The 16,398-nt window shown below is 54.1% G+C and overlaps 1 protein-coding gene across 1 annotated transcript in view; it reads right to left on the bottom strand.

Moving 5' to 3' along the window:
• MYH9 (myosin heavy chain 9) overlaps nt 1–16,019 on the bottom strand; it is a 92,997-nt gene extending 76,978 nt beyond the window's left edge. Inside the window, exon 1 of the mRNA XM_030856098.2 lies at nt 15,809–16,019. The gene's annotated coding sequence lies outside the window, so the exon portion shown is untranslated. The remainder of the gene's footprint in view (nt 1–15,808) is intronic.
• Between the last annotated feature and the right edge of the window lie 379 nt (nt 16,020–16,398).

Raw genomic sequence — 16,398 nt, 5'->3', positions numbered from 1 at the left:
CCGGGCCACAGGCTGGTCCCAGAGGGGCCAAGGCTGAAGCTGTGTGAGAGAAACCGTGGTGGACCCTGCCTTAGGGAGTGGCCAGATGCGGCCATACCAGCCTGCCCTGGGCGGAGCCTCCCCTCCCCCACACACAGACGTGCACACGCAGACGTGTGCACACACACCCCACAGAGGCTGTGGGATCAGCGCAGGATGGGACACATCCGGCCAACCTGGATGTGGGCACTGGAGTCTCCATTCACTGGCTGAGGGATTCTGGGAACATAATTTTTTTTTTTAATTTATTTTTGGCTATGTTGGGTCTTCGTTGCTGCACGCGGGCTTTCTCTAGTTGCGGCGAGCAGAGGCTACGCTTCGTTGTGGTGCGCAGGCTTCTCATGCAGTGGCTTCTCTTTTTGCAGGGCACAGGCTCTAAGTGCGTGGGCTTCAGTAGTTGTGGTTTGCGGGCTCTAGAGCGCTGGCTCTGTAGTTGTGGCGCACGGGCTTAGTTGCTCCGCGGCATGTGGGATCTTCCTGGACCAGGGCTCGAACCCATGTCCCCTGCTTTGGCAGGTGGATTCTTAACCACTGCACCACCAGGAAAGTCCTGGGAACATAATTTAAGCATTCTGCACCTCCCTTTCTTCATCTCAGGAATCACAAAGCCCCTAGTACAGGACCATGCTGACACTTAGTTCTGGGTGCTTCTCACATGAGACCTCACTACTGCACACGACAACGCAGAGGTAGGTTCTGTTAGCGTCCTGCTTTGCAGATGAGGAAACCAAAGCCCAGGGTGCAAGAAGTAGCTGCTGTTGCCTGTACCGCGGAGTCTGCGCCTACCCAGCAGGCTCTGAACATGCAGAGAGGCAGCAGAGGCACAGAGCAGTAGGCAAGGCTGGTGAGAAGACCTGGTGGCCGGCCGTCAGCAATGGGTCAGGAAGGGGACGGCCCACAACCTTCCCTGCCACCCAGCACCCAAGCGGCCGACGCAAGCCCCCTCGCATCAGGCAAGTTTCACCTGCAAACTCCTTTAACCCGATTTCTCTCAGATGTGCTTGTCAGAAGGGGAAGGTTTCCCTCCCCGCCCCTCCCAGCTGTCCCCTGCGGATCCCACTGAGGAGGCAGGAATTTAACAGGCCTGTGGTTCACACTCCCGACCACAACCAGTTTGGAATGTCCAGGTCCAGGAGCACAAAGGCGGCAGGCGAAAGTCCCCGAAGGGCCCAGAATCCTGCCCCAGCCCCCATCTTTGCTCAGGTCCTCAGTGGAGTATCACATTCTTCAGATTCTTGTCTGAAAGCCAGGAGGGGACGGGGGCTTGGCTACTTCAACCTAAGGATAACTAAAGCCTGAGACTTGTCTTAAAGGGGAAGAGAGCCATCCTTTTTCAGCCTCTGTCACACTGGTCTGCCCTAGGTGTGTAGACTGTGGAGATCTGCACACGGGGGTTTGCAACCCGGAAGAGCCCTCGGCCCAGTGTCCCCAGCGTGTCCGCACTTTGAGGACAACCGGGCTCCAGGGCACGTGGCTGGTAAGAGGCTGGGAGGGACGTTGCCATGCTGCATCTTCAGTCTCGGCCTTGGAGGCCACTGTCTGTTCCTTCCTCACTGATGTGAGGTTTCAAATGCCAGCCAGCAAGTGGGCAGAACCAACTCCAGGGAGGTCTGGAGGGAGGTGAGAAGCCACAGTGCGGACGGGGCCTTGGGAATTCCACCGGGCTCGGCGGCCAGTGATGTATCCCGTGATGAGGCATTTTTCATGAGCGCTCGGGGCAACACAGCCACTTCCTCCACACCCTGGCAGGCGCAGGAGATGGTTGGGGGGCAGCGGGCCCAGCTCTGGGCAGAAGGCAGGCTGGTGGGCTAGGAGGCGGCCAGGAGGCAGCTAGGAGGCAGGAGCAGTGCTGGAAGGCTGAGGGGGAACAGCTAAGATTCCCTGTAGGAGCCATGCTGAGCCCATCTCACACACCTGGCCGCCCACCCGCACCTGCCGCCCACGGATGTGTGTCTCCAGTGGAGCAGGGAAGGCTGTATTTCACACCTGGCACCATAAGCCAGGGAGGCACCGGGCCGACAACCACTGCATTAAGGTTGTGTACAAAAGCGTGAAAGTCTACAAGCCCCCAGCTTCACAGACACTATCTACTTAAAGGGTTAAGTGGGATGAGAGGGCAAGAGAGGCAACGGAAGCAGATATGGACAATCACTGGCCTGAAAATTAGAGGAGCGGGGAGAGGACCTGAGATCTCTCCCGTACTACCTGGGGTGAGGCACTTAGGTTCTTTGAGCCTCGATTTTCCTAGCTCTAAAATGGGAACATCGATACCGCCACCCTCGTGGGAGTGGGAGACTTCAACTGCAGTAACCTGAGTGTGACTTCAAACTTCACAGTGATAGAAAAAGTACATGAAGATCGGTTTGTTAAAAATGGATAAAATAGATATATTTATAATAGACAGCCTGGCACTGGGCTGGAGAAACTGTATGTTAATAAAACAAATAAACAATAAAGCTAAACTTTATTGAGCACCAAAACGCTCATGGTAGTTATTTTCCCCATTCCACAGACAAGGAAACATATGCACAGGAACGATGCATGACTCCCCCAAGAGCTGGCACAGGGGAGAATCCGAATTAGGACAGAGGGTCTGACTCCAAGTCCCCTGCCTATGTACACAAGTACCAGACAGAACCATGGCACAGTGGTTAAACCTCAGACCCCAAAGAAATAAAGCCATCTACCCAAGGTCACACAGAGCTAAGTGACAGTGCTCATGCTGAACCAGGTCTGTTTGGTTCACGCTCCAGTATGAATATATTCACTCCTCTCTGAAGCATGTATTAAGTGCTTACAGTGGGCCACATACAGTGCAAGGGTTCCAGTGGCAAGTCCTCTAATAGGGCAGGGACACCAGCAAGTAGGGTCGAGAAGGGCTAAGACAGAAACCAGTGGGGGGCGTGGGTGCTGACAGAGCAAGGGAAGCTCTCCCTGGCAGGCAGCCACCCAACACTTCGGCCAGCAACTGGGATTTTCTAATCCTGCAGAGTTTTCCGCAAGCGTTTCCTCTTGCTCACGTAAAAGCAGTGTTTATGGCTCCTCAGAGAGGAGAAGTCATCTCCAAGAACACTTGCTCCACAAGAATGGGCGGAGGATGCCATCACCCCTGTAAGGAAGGCAGAGCGACCTAAGAACTGTCCACCCCTGGTCCATTCTGGGGGCCTGGTTACTGCGGCACTTTGATGTCGAGGAGTGGAACTCAGGAGCAGAGAGGATGAAAGAAGACAGAAGGCAAAGGCGCTCTGTGAACCAAGGGCGGGCGGGGGGCAGAAGAGGGTATGGAGACACATTTACTGGGGGTCCCCCATGAACCAGACAGTGCACGGAGTGACTTCCACACTTTAGCTGCCCAAAGGACACCACAAGATGTGTTTTATTAACCAGATTTTACAGGTGAGCAAACTGGGGCTCGAAGCAGTTAAAGGAACAACTGGTGAAGTAGGGAGAAGTCCTAGAGGGACCGTTAGAGTGTCCCTGGGTTAGAGAGGCCTCCTCTGACACTGACACATACCCACTCCCCTCTCCCCTCTTATGGTCTGCACCCTGCCCCCCAAATTCACATACTGCAGCCTTCACCCCCGGTACCTCAGAATGTGATTGTATTTGGAGAGAGGGTCTTTAAAGAAGTCTTTAGGTGAAAATGAGACCATGAGGGTGGGCCCTAATCCAATCTGACTGGTGTCCTAGTAAAAGGAGGGGCTTTGGACACAGCAGGGATGTGTGCAAAGAGGGAAGACTGAGTGAAGAGGCTGCAAGAGGGAGGCCATCTGCAAGCCAAGGAGAGAGACCTCAGCAGAAACCAACCCTGCAGACACTGTGATCTTGGACTTCCAGCCTCCAGAACGGTGAGAAATAAATTTCTGTTGTTTAAGCAGCCCAGCCTTTGGTGCTCTGTACATGCCTTCACCTGACCATCATTCTCTACAGCATGACCGCCACCCTGACCTGCCACGGTGAGCCTGTTTGGCTGTCTGCTGTCTGCTCCTCCCCACTGGAACGTCAACCACAGACTTCGGTTACTTTTACCCAGTCATGTATCCCCAGCACTGAAACAGACTCTAGCAGACAGCCAGCATTTGATACATATTTAATGAATAAATAAACTGAGTAAAAATGGGATTTAAACCCAGCTGCCACTTCTAGAGTCACCCACTCCCTTCTCCACGCCCCGCTGCCTCCTTCCGCTTTATCTAATTCTCTATTCCTGCCCCACCTCTACTCCTCCAATATAAAAGCTGGTAAATAATTTTAAATCGTATAAATTCAAAGATAATCTCTAGTCTATCATCACCGCCAAACAGTAGTGTAAATAAGGTGACAGGAGATTTAAAAAAGATACACACTGGGGCTTCCCTGGTGGCGCAGTGGTTGAGAGTCCGCCTGCCGATGCAGGGGACGCAGGTTCGTGCCCCGGTCCGGGAAGATCCCACATGCCGCGGAGCGGCTGGGCCCGTGAGCCATGGCCGCTGAGCCTGCGCGTCCGGAGCCTGTGCTCCGCAACGGGAGAGACCACAACAGTGAGAGGCCCGCGTACCGCAAAAAAAAAAAAAAAAAGATACACACTGGACCTCACCTTGACCACCAGGGAACATTATGATCTAAGTGCTGAAATCCCCAGCTAATGGTTTATTCTCATTACTAATTTAAAGTCAATATGTAAAAAATAAGGTTAGGTGAGGTTTAGGGTTTGTTTTTGGTTTTCTGAGTGTGTATTTGATGGAGAGGGGAGCACACTGAGGACGACAGAGCTCTCCTACTGAAACCTCAACCCTGCGGACCTGGTACTGATCCAAAACGCCGCTGCAGCCTGGAGAGGGGACCCGATGAGGTCGGCAAAACCTGAAACAGACAGCACCACGGAGGTGTCCCAGTGACGACGGCCCGCCCTGGCCCTCTCATCCCCCCTCACTCCCTCGGGGTGTGGGTACGGGGATGGGGCTGGCTTCTCTCCTGCGCTCTAGGAAGACTGCAGCATTCAGGCCAGGCTCCCTTGAGCCAGAAGCTGGGGCTGGGGGACAGGGGCAGTGGGCAGCTGGAAAGAGGCAAGAAGCCTTGGCAAGGAAGCCATTAATCTGGAACGAAAGAAAACACCAGAACAAAGACACTGTAGCCCAGTTTCTAGGCCCTTGACCACCCGCCTTCTCCCCTCACACCCAGCCCCGCCCCCCAAAACTCCTTTACTGTTGTAAAGGTCTGTCTGCTTAAAAGCAGCCACTAAGATTCTGCAACTTCCTCTTTACAACAAAACTACGCTGTTGCAACTTGTTGCCACAGTTGGTTCCTTCCCCAGAGGCAGGAGCCACAGCACAGCCCAAGTGGCCTGCCTGGCTTTGGACGGTTCTCAGATGTCCCCACCCTTGGCCGCCTCCCACCGTGGTCACCAAGGGGCCTCCCTCAGAGGGCCAGAACCCCCCCCCCACTGACATGGTCCCTCGGAGCTGCTGTCCCTCACTACCGCCCACCGCCACCCCACCCCAGGCGTTTTCTGGTCCAGACCTGCGTGAACCAACCACTCGGGGAGGGAGAGCATAAAGATCTTCCTCCAATGAGCCCAGAAAGATCTCCCAGGTCCACGTTCCTGCGCTTTCTCACCACTGATGACAAAGTGGTTTTACCTTTTCCATCAACTCTACCAGGGCATCTAAGCTGCCACTTTCTCCAGGGCTCACCACCATCACAACCAACGACACCCAAGTGAAGTGATTCTTCCCTGGGTATAGACTGTGAGCCCCCTGAGGGCAGGATCTGGGATGTCTCATTCATCTACACCCTAACCACCCAACAGTTTCTGTATTTGCTGCATTAATGAATTTCCAAAAGACTCAATAAAACCCATGGAACTTTCTGGCAAAGTCAATAATGGTTCTTTCCCACCGTGGACCATAACATAGCGATTAAAATAATAACTGTGGAGACTGCTGCAACATAGGAAACTTTATATTACAGCACTGAGTAGTCACAACACACGACAGTATCTAATTTAATTTTAGCATTTAATTTTGTAAAATATGCAAGTATATGGACAGGAAACCCAGAAAAATGCAAACAGTGGATGGAGTGAGGGGCAAATTTGCTTCTTGCCAGGTTTGTTATTATATCATTTGTGCTATAAACAAACCTCCCCTCCTTGCTTTTCTTTTACTTTAAAAAGGGAAACGAGGGGCTTCCCTGGTGGCACAGTGGTTAAGAATCCGCCTGCCAATGCAGGGGACACGAGTTCAAGCCCTGGTCCGGGAAGATCCCACATGCTGCAGAGCAACTAAGCCCGTGCACCACGACTACTGAGCCTGCGCTCTGGAGCCCGCGTGCCACAACTACTGAAGCCCACATGCCACAACTACTGAAGCCCGTGCTCCTAGAGCCCGTGCTCCACAAGAGAAGCTACAGCAATGAGAAGACTGCACATTGCAACGAAGAGTAGCCCCGCTCGCCACAACTAGAGAAAGCCCGCACACAACGAAGACCCAACGCAGCCAAAAATAAATAAAATAAAATAAAAAATTAATTAATTAAAAAAAGAAAAAGGGAACCTATTCCAGGAACAACTGTCTCTCTCAACACTCCATGAAAAATGTCATCCCAAATCCTTCAGCTGGGAACAGTGTCCTTGCTGACCACATAACCAGAGGGCACAGGCAGAATTCCCAGCAGCCACCCAGAGGTTAAGGGCCTGGGAGTGGAATCCCGGACCGCCACATTGCCCAGGAAATGGCACAAGGAAGCAGACCTTAATGGGCCATTTGGGCTGCTTAAGGGGCTTTGAGATGGGGCCGGGGCCTGGAGCCACTAAGGAGAAGAAATCTTTTACTAGCCCAGGGTGACTCAGAGGGCCTTGGCCACCTGCATCACGCTTACAAAGCTCCACCGAAGTCTGAGTGAATGAACAAGGTCCCAGCCCTGTTCCCTGGATGCGCTGTGCCACATCCCTACCTTGCAATCAGCTCAGATGCTACCTCCTCCAGGAAGCCTTCTCAGATCCCCCTGGGCCCCCAGCACTCTGGTGGGACACCAACAGCTCCTGGAAACAAGGGCCCCTGATTCCTTCCCCTCCTTATTCCCAGCACCCAGGCAAGCACCCAGCATACACTGTAAAGCTCTGAGGAGTGGTTACTGAATGATGATAGACAGATGGACAAAGGAAGCAGGAAGGAATGCAAGTCTGCAAGTGGGCTGATGTCAAGAAGAGCCCACTATGGAGATGGTGGCGGGCCCTCTGGCTGGCTGGCTCCCAGTGAGGACCAGCCAGGTCCCCGCCAACAGCAGGCAGGCACGGCAGCCGGGATTTACGCTGCCCTCCCTTAGGACAAAACACACACACATTTGAAAAATGGTCGGTTGAGGTTAAAGGTGAAGTCAGTAGCCAAGGCAACACTATCGAACTGGCAACCTCGCTCCAAACAGCTAACTGCACTAGGGGTGAGGTGCCCCATCCTGCCCCGGCCCAAAGCCCTACTCTTTTCATTAATTCTCGGCCACTGGCGAGGAAGGAGGACTCAGGGACCAGTCTGACCCTTCACTGCCAAGTGAGAACAGGCAAGCCCAGGAGGGAAGGGCATCTGTAGGGACACACAGGGGTCAGGGCGCCTGAGTCTGAATCCCTGCTCAGTCTCATCTGTAAAATGGGGATCAACTTCCTACCTCCTGGGAATGAATTGAATGAGAGAATTCATGTAAAAGCACTAGCACAGCACCTGGCACCTAGCAAGTGCTCAATAAAATTTATCTCTTATTGTTATTACTATTACGGGCAGGGCTGGGACTTCAACCTAGATATCCTGATTACCAGGCCAGCGTCCCTCCACCAGAGCCTCTTCCTTCCTTCCTTGCCCACCTTCCTCATCTTCCCTCCTCCTCCCAGATGATCCTAGCCTCCAGGAAGCTGGCTCGAGATGCCCAGAAATCCCTGCTCACTCAGGGTGGCACGGGCTGCCTCACGTCCCAAGTCTCCGTCCCAGTGTCCCAACTCCCTAATAAAGGGTAGGGCTCCTGAGGCCAGGGATGGGCTCTCTGCCCTTGTCCCCACTGAAGCCCCAGCAGGCCCAGCACAGGGCAGGCCACACAGCAGGAGCCCAAGGCATCTCTGACGACTGACTTGGCCAAGAAATTTGGGATCAATACCCAACAGTTGGCTCTTCAATATTAAAAAACAGACAAAAACTTTAAAACTTTAAAACTTAAAAAAGCTCCCTGCCACCAACTTTCTTATCCCAGAGACTTCCAGACAAGTACCGAGCATCCGCCTTTTATGAAATGGAGAGATCACTAAACGGCAATCTAGAGCTCTGGCTGCCTGGCCCCCCGCGTCCCCAGGCTTACAGGCACAGGTACCAGTGAGACCTGAACTCCACTCGTGCAACAAGGACGAGAGGTCAAGTCCATGCCCGGCGCTGGCGAGAAACTGGGGATGGAGAGATGAAAGAAGACCCCACCTCTGACCTCTCAGTTCAGTGGGGTCTAAAACCTTCTCCCCCATTCCAGCCCAGTTAGATTAAGTCACCCAAATGGTTCCAAATGCCTCTCGTCTTTATGTTTATCAGACAGGAAGCTGCCTTCTCCAGCCCTGTGACTTAATGCAAAACACAGGAAATGTGGCGGCTTTTGAACATAGACAACTCAAAAAAAAGGTGCCCTGGCAGCTTTATAATCGCTTTTTTAAAATGCTTAAACCGACTCAGATCAGTCACCAGTTGAACTGTACGGTCTGCGGAGAAGAATGCAAAGGCTGCAGGCCTGGAAAACCTCAGCCTCCAAGCCCAGGGAAACTTTCGCAGGTTCCTCAGTCATCCCTCCGCACCACGTTATCGAGGGACGGGCTTGTTGCGCAAATTCAGAATCTTTAAAACCTGAACATACATCTCCAAACACCGGAGGACAGAGGATGTTGGCGACGACCTGCAAAAGGGAGGAAGAGGAGGAGGAAAGAACTGGCCCACTTGGCGTATGTTTATATATAAATTACAACAAGCCTACAAAAGCGACATCTCCATGTGGTAGATGAGGAAACTGAGGCTCCAGCCTAGCAGTGGGAGGAAAGGCAAGGGTCTGGTCCTAGCTCCACCAGATCCCAAAGCTCTGGTTTGGTTCCCTCTACGTGGGTTTTGTATCAAAGATACAACACAGCGATCACCCAAGACGTTAAGTGACGTCTAAAATTACTAGAAACCAGGACTGGCTGAAGGACCGTGGAGAGCTGGTGTGGTTCTCTGAGTGGCCCACCCGCTCGCTGCCTGGCGCTGCCCCATGTGAAATATTGATTTTTGAGCTGCAGGAACTTCCAGCCCAAGTGGAACTGTCCAACTGGAAGAAGTTCAGAGAAACCCGAAACACTTCCCACCCCATTTCTTAACCCTTGGGCCCCTCCCCCCCACCCCCCAAAAGAAAAAGATTAAGGGTGTGGAAAAACAGACTCTTGAGGGAAGATTAAAGGAGCTAAGTACGTGTTGCTGGGCTAAACAGTGCATAAAGTTGAGGAAAGGCATGATAACAGCTCAAAACCACTTTTAAGCGAGGCCACGTGATTTTGAGAGAAAGGCACTGGGGTTAAGGGAAACCAGGGGCCAGGGCGTTCTTCTACCAACTCACAGAATGAGCTTGGGCGACTCACTCCTCTAACTGCGGGGGGAGGCGGCAAAAATTACACTATCCCTAAGACCCCTTCCAGCTCAGACATTCTATAATCCTAAGCAAATTCAGTAGGGAGGACTGTCCTGTCGCTGTTGATTTTCCTTTTAAGCGGGGCATCATTCAGGATTAGAGTTAAATGAAAGGAAAAGAAAACCTGAGATGGAAGTTCCTAAAATAACATCCATGGAGGTGAGAGAGGGACCTCCCCTGGAGGACCCCTGGTCCTCTGGGCAACACGGTAAGGACCATAAGGACCAAGGACCTCTGAGAGGCCCTAAGGAAGTGACCTGCAGGCGGGGGGAAGGTCGGTTGCACCTTCGACTTCCCTGCAGGCCACAGCCCAACCTGCCCAGGCAGGAAGCCATACCCTTCAGTGGCAACTTCCAGAAGGCCCTGCAAGGTTCCCTCCAGCCACAGCGGGAGGCTTCCGCACCCAGGCTAGAGACGAAGACAGCTGCTGAAGACACCACGGTGAGAACCTGAGAGTCAGGCTGCAAAGAAACTCCCTACACGGCCTCGCCCTCAGCCAAAGGTCGGCCAGGAGCCTTCTCTGGGCCCACCTGCCCAGGCCCGGGTGTGCTGTGTCCCATCCTGGGTACTGAATCACCTCAGGCTGGAGAAACCAGTCGGCAGAATGAGGGCCTGAGAAAGTCCAACTGCAGCCTGCCTGCCTCAGTTACTTTTTAAAGAGACCCGCATCAGACGCAAGGGGGCAGCTCCCCAAATATCTGGTGCCCCTCAAAGCCTGAGGGGCAGGTGCGGGCAGAGGGGGCAGATACAGGCTGGCATCCAGACTTCAAACCGCCCGCCCACGGGCTGGCAGGCCCATTTTAGACGCAGGCTCATTCTGGGTGCTCCTGTGTGACTCACGCCACTTTCCAGGAGGCCTACAGGCTGCCTGGGAGGGACACAGCCCTGCCCGAGACCCTGAAGGGGTCTTCCACCGGCTGAAAGCACCAACTCGGTGGTGAGCAGAGCCTACGTCTTCTCGGGGGCCCACATCATGCAAGACTAAGGCAGTCCTCCTTGAGAGGGGGATCGGGGCCCTCCAATTCAAAACACCCCTCTGATCACATCTTCTCAAGAATTTGGGCTTTTCCAATGTTATTAATACATAAAAACCACAGGCCAGATGTGTGAGGGACAACCGGAGACGGGGTGGGTTGCAATGACCCCAAGTTTCCAAATGAGGAGGACCCAAGAGAATAAAGGTCTGGTCTTCTGGTCAGGGTGGTCTCCCCAGGCAAGGACAAGAGGACCGTTTGGAGCCAGGGGGATTGTGGGAAAGCTGGCAAAGGGGCATCCTGAAATACTTTCCAGACACATCTTGCAGGCTTCCTTTTCTCATACTGCAGAGAAAAAGCAACCATCTACCATCTTCCAGAACACGAGGGAGTGGATCAGAGTAGACATTTGTCTAAAGGGGTTACTCTGGTGATAATATGACATCATGGAGAAGAAAACAGGCCCGAAAATGGTCCAACCACAGAGCAATTCAGCCCATTTTTAAGACCCTTCCTCCCTCCCTGCATACAATAGGCACTCAGTGTGCAATCTGGAATCCTGAGCAAAATGCATTTTAAAGCGGAGACCTCTGAGACTGGCCAGCCGACCACTTATTTGTATAGATAATAAAACTAAGAAAATTTTGAATTTTTGACTATTTAAGGGCAACGCATGTGAAAAGGCATTTAGTGAAAAAAGTAACGCTCACCCCGGACTCCGGCTTCCTGGGCCCTATCTAGAGACAACCACTATTACCCGGGTTTCTGTAGCTTTCCGTGCATAGAGCCCAGGCGACACACCCTGTTTCACCCAAAAGGGAGCAACACGTATCCTACTTTGCTTCTAGTTTTATCCACTTACAATGTATCTTGAAGAGTATGGCCTATCGGTACCTATAGGTCAGCCTCATTTTTTCAAGGGCTGCAAGGATTCCCGCTGTACAGCTGTGCCATGATTTATTTGACCCTCTTAATGGACAGTTAGCTTGTTTCCTGTCTTTTTCTATGACGATGCTGCGAAGAATGTCCTCGGACATTTCCTTTTGCACGTTTGAGTTTATCTGCCGGGTGAGTTCCTAGAAATCAGTCAGAAAGACAATGCTTTGACAAATATTGCCAAACTACCTCCTCAAAAGAGAGTTGTTACAACTTAGACTCCCACCAACAGGGCATGAGAGTGCCTAAGAAACTGGGGCATCTTGGAGAAATTAAAATTAATCTTGGAGAAATTAAAGTGCATGTTTCAGGTATAATTGGTGGACACATAAACTGGTATGATGCCTTTACGGAGCGATACGGCACCTCCTACCAAAATCAAATGTTCCCCCAACCGGAGCCAGAGCCAGAAGCCAGGCCTCCAGACACTAAGTCCAGTGCTCTCTGCATGTCACCCCTTGGCTCTCTCCTAGATCACGGAAACCGTGTTTGAGAACTAAAATCGCAGTGAGTTTGTGTACCTTCTGCCTGGGCCAGGGCCCTGCAACAAGGCTAGTGAGCACAAGCTCATCACCAAGAGCATCCAAAAGCATCAGCAGATGGGACCCGGAAGCACCTGTGTTTTCACCACTCGGGCTTTGTGGTCAATGAGCACTGCACACACACAAGCGCACCATTTTTAGAAGTACAAACAGCACTGCGCTAAAAGCCGGGAAATCCATCTACCCCGCCTCCCGTTTCCTCACCGGACACCCCAGGAGTTAAGTTAAAAACGTACATAGTCACTATATATCAGGCCCTTTATATCCTTTATTTCTTTTAGTTCTTACATCTAACCCTGCAGGAGAAGCACCATGATTCCCATATTACAGATGAGGACACTGAGGCTCAGGGAGGTGACATGACTTGCTTACAGTCATAAAGTGGCAGCGTCGGGAGCTGAACTCTGCCTAGTGCCAAAGCTCACGACCCCACTCTTCCCAGCTCTCAAGAACGGGATTCCATAAGTCACAGGCTCACCGCTTCCCAGGGGGCAGCCGGGGTTCCACGCCATTGTCACCAGAGGGCTTAAGCCCAGGGGCTCAGCACACCAAGGGTTAAAGCCGAGAGGCAGTGACTCTCTGAGGCTGCACAAAGGGAAAATGCACTTCCTGCCCCTGCGGGCAGAGATGCTGTATTATGCTCAGCAAATTAGGACGTTTGTTTAATTAAGAAGACACACAGATTTTGTTATTCTAAATATTTTTGGAACATGATGCTTGGGAGGAAGCTGTCAAGGCACGGATTTTTTTTTTTTCTTTTTTCCCTTTGCCTTGGGTTTCTCTTTCTCCCCCTCCAAGAGAAGGGTAGGGCCAGGCTCACAGGAAAACAACAGCCAAGCCCTCCTCTCCCTTTGAAATAAGGATGTCAAGCTGGTAAAGGCTGTCTTAAGTACTTTATGGAAGGATTAGCTGGAAGAGGAAGTGAAGAAAGCACAGCTAGCCTGGCTTCTAGCAATACCCTCCACCAGGCAACACAACAATGCAGCATTTTTGAGTGCGCTTTTCTCCCTTTAAAAAGCCCTCAACAGATCCTTGTTTTGTTTTTTTCTGGAGCAAAAACGGGCAAGAGGCAGGCTGTGATTAACATGCGTCCTTCATCCTGTAAGAGGGAAGTGGTCCCATCTCCAACCCCTTAGGTTAAAAAGTTTAAAAATAAAAAATAGGGCTTCCCTGGTGGCGCAGTGGTTGGGGGTCCGCCTGCCGATGCAGGGGAAACAGGTTCGTGCCCCGGTCCGGGAAGATCCCACAAACCGCGGAGCGGCTGGGCCCGTGAGCCATGGTCGCTGAGCCTGCGCGTCCGGAGCCTGTGCTCCGCTGCGGGAGAGGCCACAACGGTGAGAGGCCCGCGTACCACAAAAAAATAAATAAATAAAAATAAAAAAATAATAAAAAATAAAAACCAGAAAGCCCTGCCCCTCTCTTTCCTCTACCCTCAAATGCCCTTCAGACTAGGAGCCCCACAGAATGCACCTCTTGGGCTGCCCTTCCCCAAACAGAGCCTGCCAATCCCAGCACCTGGATCTGCCCACGGGCACTGCCGGGACTTGCTGAATGTGAAGAGTAGAGCTTTTCAGTGTCACCCTGCAGCCATCTGGGGGCACAGCGGCTCTCAAATTACATGGAGCAATCTCTTGATGTTTTTAATTACCCCTCAATTATCCACTAAATGAGTCCTCACTTTCCCGACACTGAATGCTTGCCTGGTTTGCCAAACCTGCAACGTCCTCCTTCCTGGGGGCGGCTTCCCTCCTCATCCCAGACAGTAGTGGCCCCCTCTCAGAATTCCTCGAGTCCTTTGTCTGCGGCCTGCTTGGGACACTCATCACAGGCTGCTTTTGTATTTCAGTCACTGGGCCACTATTTCCCCCTGAGGACTGTCAACTGCCCCTGGGCAGAGGCCTCTGGGTTCCCCCACGGATAGGCTGGCTCCCTTCTCCCAATCCCCATGACTCACAGCACCCTTCTAGAGTCTCTGTCATCTCTGCCTCACATTAGAGTCATCTGAAGATTTGTTTCAGCTCTCCCCTAGATGCCCCAGGGCAGGGGCCAGGTCTTGCTCAACCTCACCCCCCTACCACCTGGCAGAGTCCCTGGCACAGAGAAGCCAGTTAAATATTTGCTCAGTTACACATCTGTGTACCCGCCCCCCACCCCTAGCAGCCTTGTACGTAGATGGACTAATATTAATCAAGTGACTGTCTAAATAGGCCTTAAGGCAGCCTCCCTCCCTACCAAAAAGGGAATAAAGCACCCGGTGAGGTTACAGGCTCAGATAGTCAGAAATGGCCACAGTGTTGCAGGAAGGCTCTAAGGCTCTTCCCCTTCGACAGTTACTCGTTACTTTGCGATCCTGTTAAACCCAGGAAAGGGTGCACTGAACCGAGAAGCGACTGGGCCTCTCAAGTGCCCAGCGGAGAGAACCGCCCGTCCCCAGGACCTGGGACTTCCCGGGAACCTTCTCCCCACACCGGCTGGGTGGGGCCGCAGACAGCAGCCCCGACGCTCGCCCTGCCCCCGCCTCAAGACAGCCGACAACCTGGTCCAGGAGGGTACCTGGCCTGTTTGAGACACCGGGGTTCTCGGGAGGCATGCGATGGGGGGGATGCAGTCCCGCCCTCGGCGTGGCCCGAGGATAGCATGGGGTGAGGACCCTGCACAGGGACAAATGGGGCGGGGTGGGGGTGGGAGGTAAGTAGAAAACCCCGGATCTGGCCCAAACGGGAACGATGCAATAGCCCAGGCCGGATCCTAGAGGAGCAGGGCCCAGCTCTCCCCGCCCCCGCCCTGCTGGGGCGGCCCGCAGGTGCGCTGGAATCAGGTGCGCGCCGGGCCGCGGACATTGGTGCGGGCCTTCCTCTCCCGGGGAGCAGAAGTCAAAAGTCAACGGATGAGGATCTGTGGGGGAGGAGGGGAGTCTTTCCTGCCTCGAGCCGCGGTCTCCGCCGGGTACCCCTTCCCATGCACCCACCCGCACCTCTCCCGGTTCCCCTCCTCCGCCCAGCCGATCGCAGCCGGCCGAATGAGGAAGTCTGGAGCGGAGGGGTGAAACAGCAGAGCGCAATGTCTGCAGCAGGATTCTCCGATTCTGACTCAGGAAGACGCCCTGACAGTTGCCAAACGGTCCCCGCCTACCCGTTACCTCCGTTTCGAAAACGCCCGGCAACTTCCAAAGGAACCCCCTCCCCGAGCCTCCCACCTTACCCTCACCCGTGCGGCTGGGTCCAAGGGACAGAGGCTCCCCAGAAGGGGTTAAAAAGTTTGCCCAACTTGGGCACTGGGCGAGGCGAGGGCGGGGCGCCTGCCCCGACAGCAGGGGGAGGTCGAGGCTCCCGGGTGCCCGGCTGGCGGAGTGCGCCAGCGGGAGGGGGCGGGTGGAACGGAGGGTTTCCGGGGAGCGCTCGGCCCCGAAGCCTTCCTCTGCTCCACGAGGCCTCGCTTCCAACGGCGCCTTCCCGGAGCGTCCGCGCAGAGGTCCCGGAGACCCTCCCGGAGCGAAGGATGCGGTGCCCCGGACCGGCCCCGCAGTTTTCGCGCCCGCCCGCGCCGGTCGCCGGCTGCGCGGAGGCCAAGAACCACACATCGGCCCGCTTGCCCCAGACGCCGCGCGTCCCGTAGCCGCTCGCCTGCTTGGGGCGGGACCCGCCGGTGGGGCTCGCTCACCTGAACCTGGATCTGCCCCGGGGAACAAGCGCTGCTTCTCCCGAGAGGTCTTTCTCGAGCGCTCGGGCGACTACGGGATGGGACGAGCGCCTGAGGCGGGAGCTGCAGCAGGTCAGCCTCGCTCAGCCTTCGGTACCCTGCTCAGGAACCGCGGTGATATGCGCGCCTCACCGCACCCTGCTCTGCTCCTCGCCTCCTTCCCGCCCCGCCCTCTCCGCGCGGGCCCATTCCGAGCGGGGCGCCGGCTGCGGGGCGGAGCCTGGCGGGATGAATCCGCCTCCCGAGTTGTCTCACCCACTCCAGCCCGCTTCTGGTCATGATGGACAGACATATTGACCTGTGGGAAGGCAGCGGGCGGAGCCTATGGGAACAGAGGGGTGGGAATTCATTCTCCCCATTCGCCCCCACCTCCACCCTCTCCACCTTCCCCCGCGCTTCCTAGGCGGGAGCCCCGCCCCCTAGGGCGGGCCCAACAGACAACCAGGTTCCAGGAGGAGGATTGACACAGAGAGAGTCCAATCAGGAGGATTAGACTCTCAGAGGCCTCCCGGCCGGGATTTTGGCGCATTGCCTGACCCAGGGCGAGGCCA

Source organism: Globicephala melas, chromosome 10 (assembly GCF_963455315.2).
Source record: "Globicephala melas chromosome 10, mGloMel1.2, whole genome shotgun sequence".
NCBI lineage: Eukaryota > Metazoa > Chordata > Mammalia > Artiodactyla > Delphinidae > Globicephala > Globicephala melas.
The sequence above is the reverse complement of the archived record's forward strand: the minus strand, read 5'-3'. Positions and strand labels throughout refer to the sequence as shown.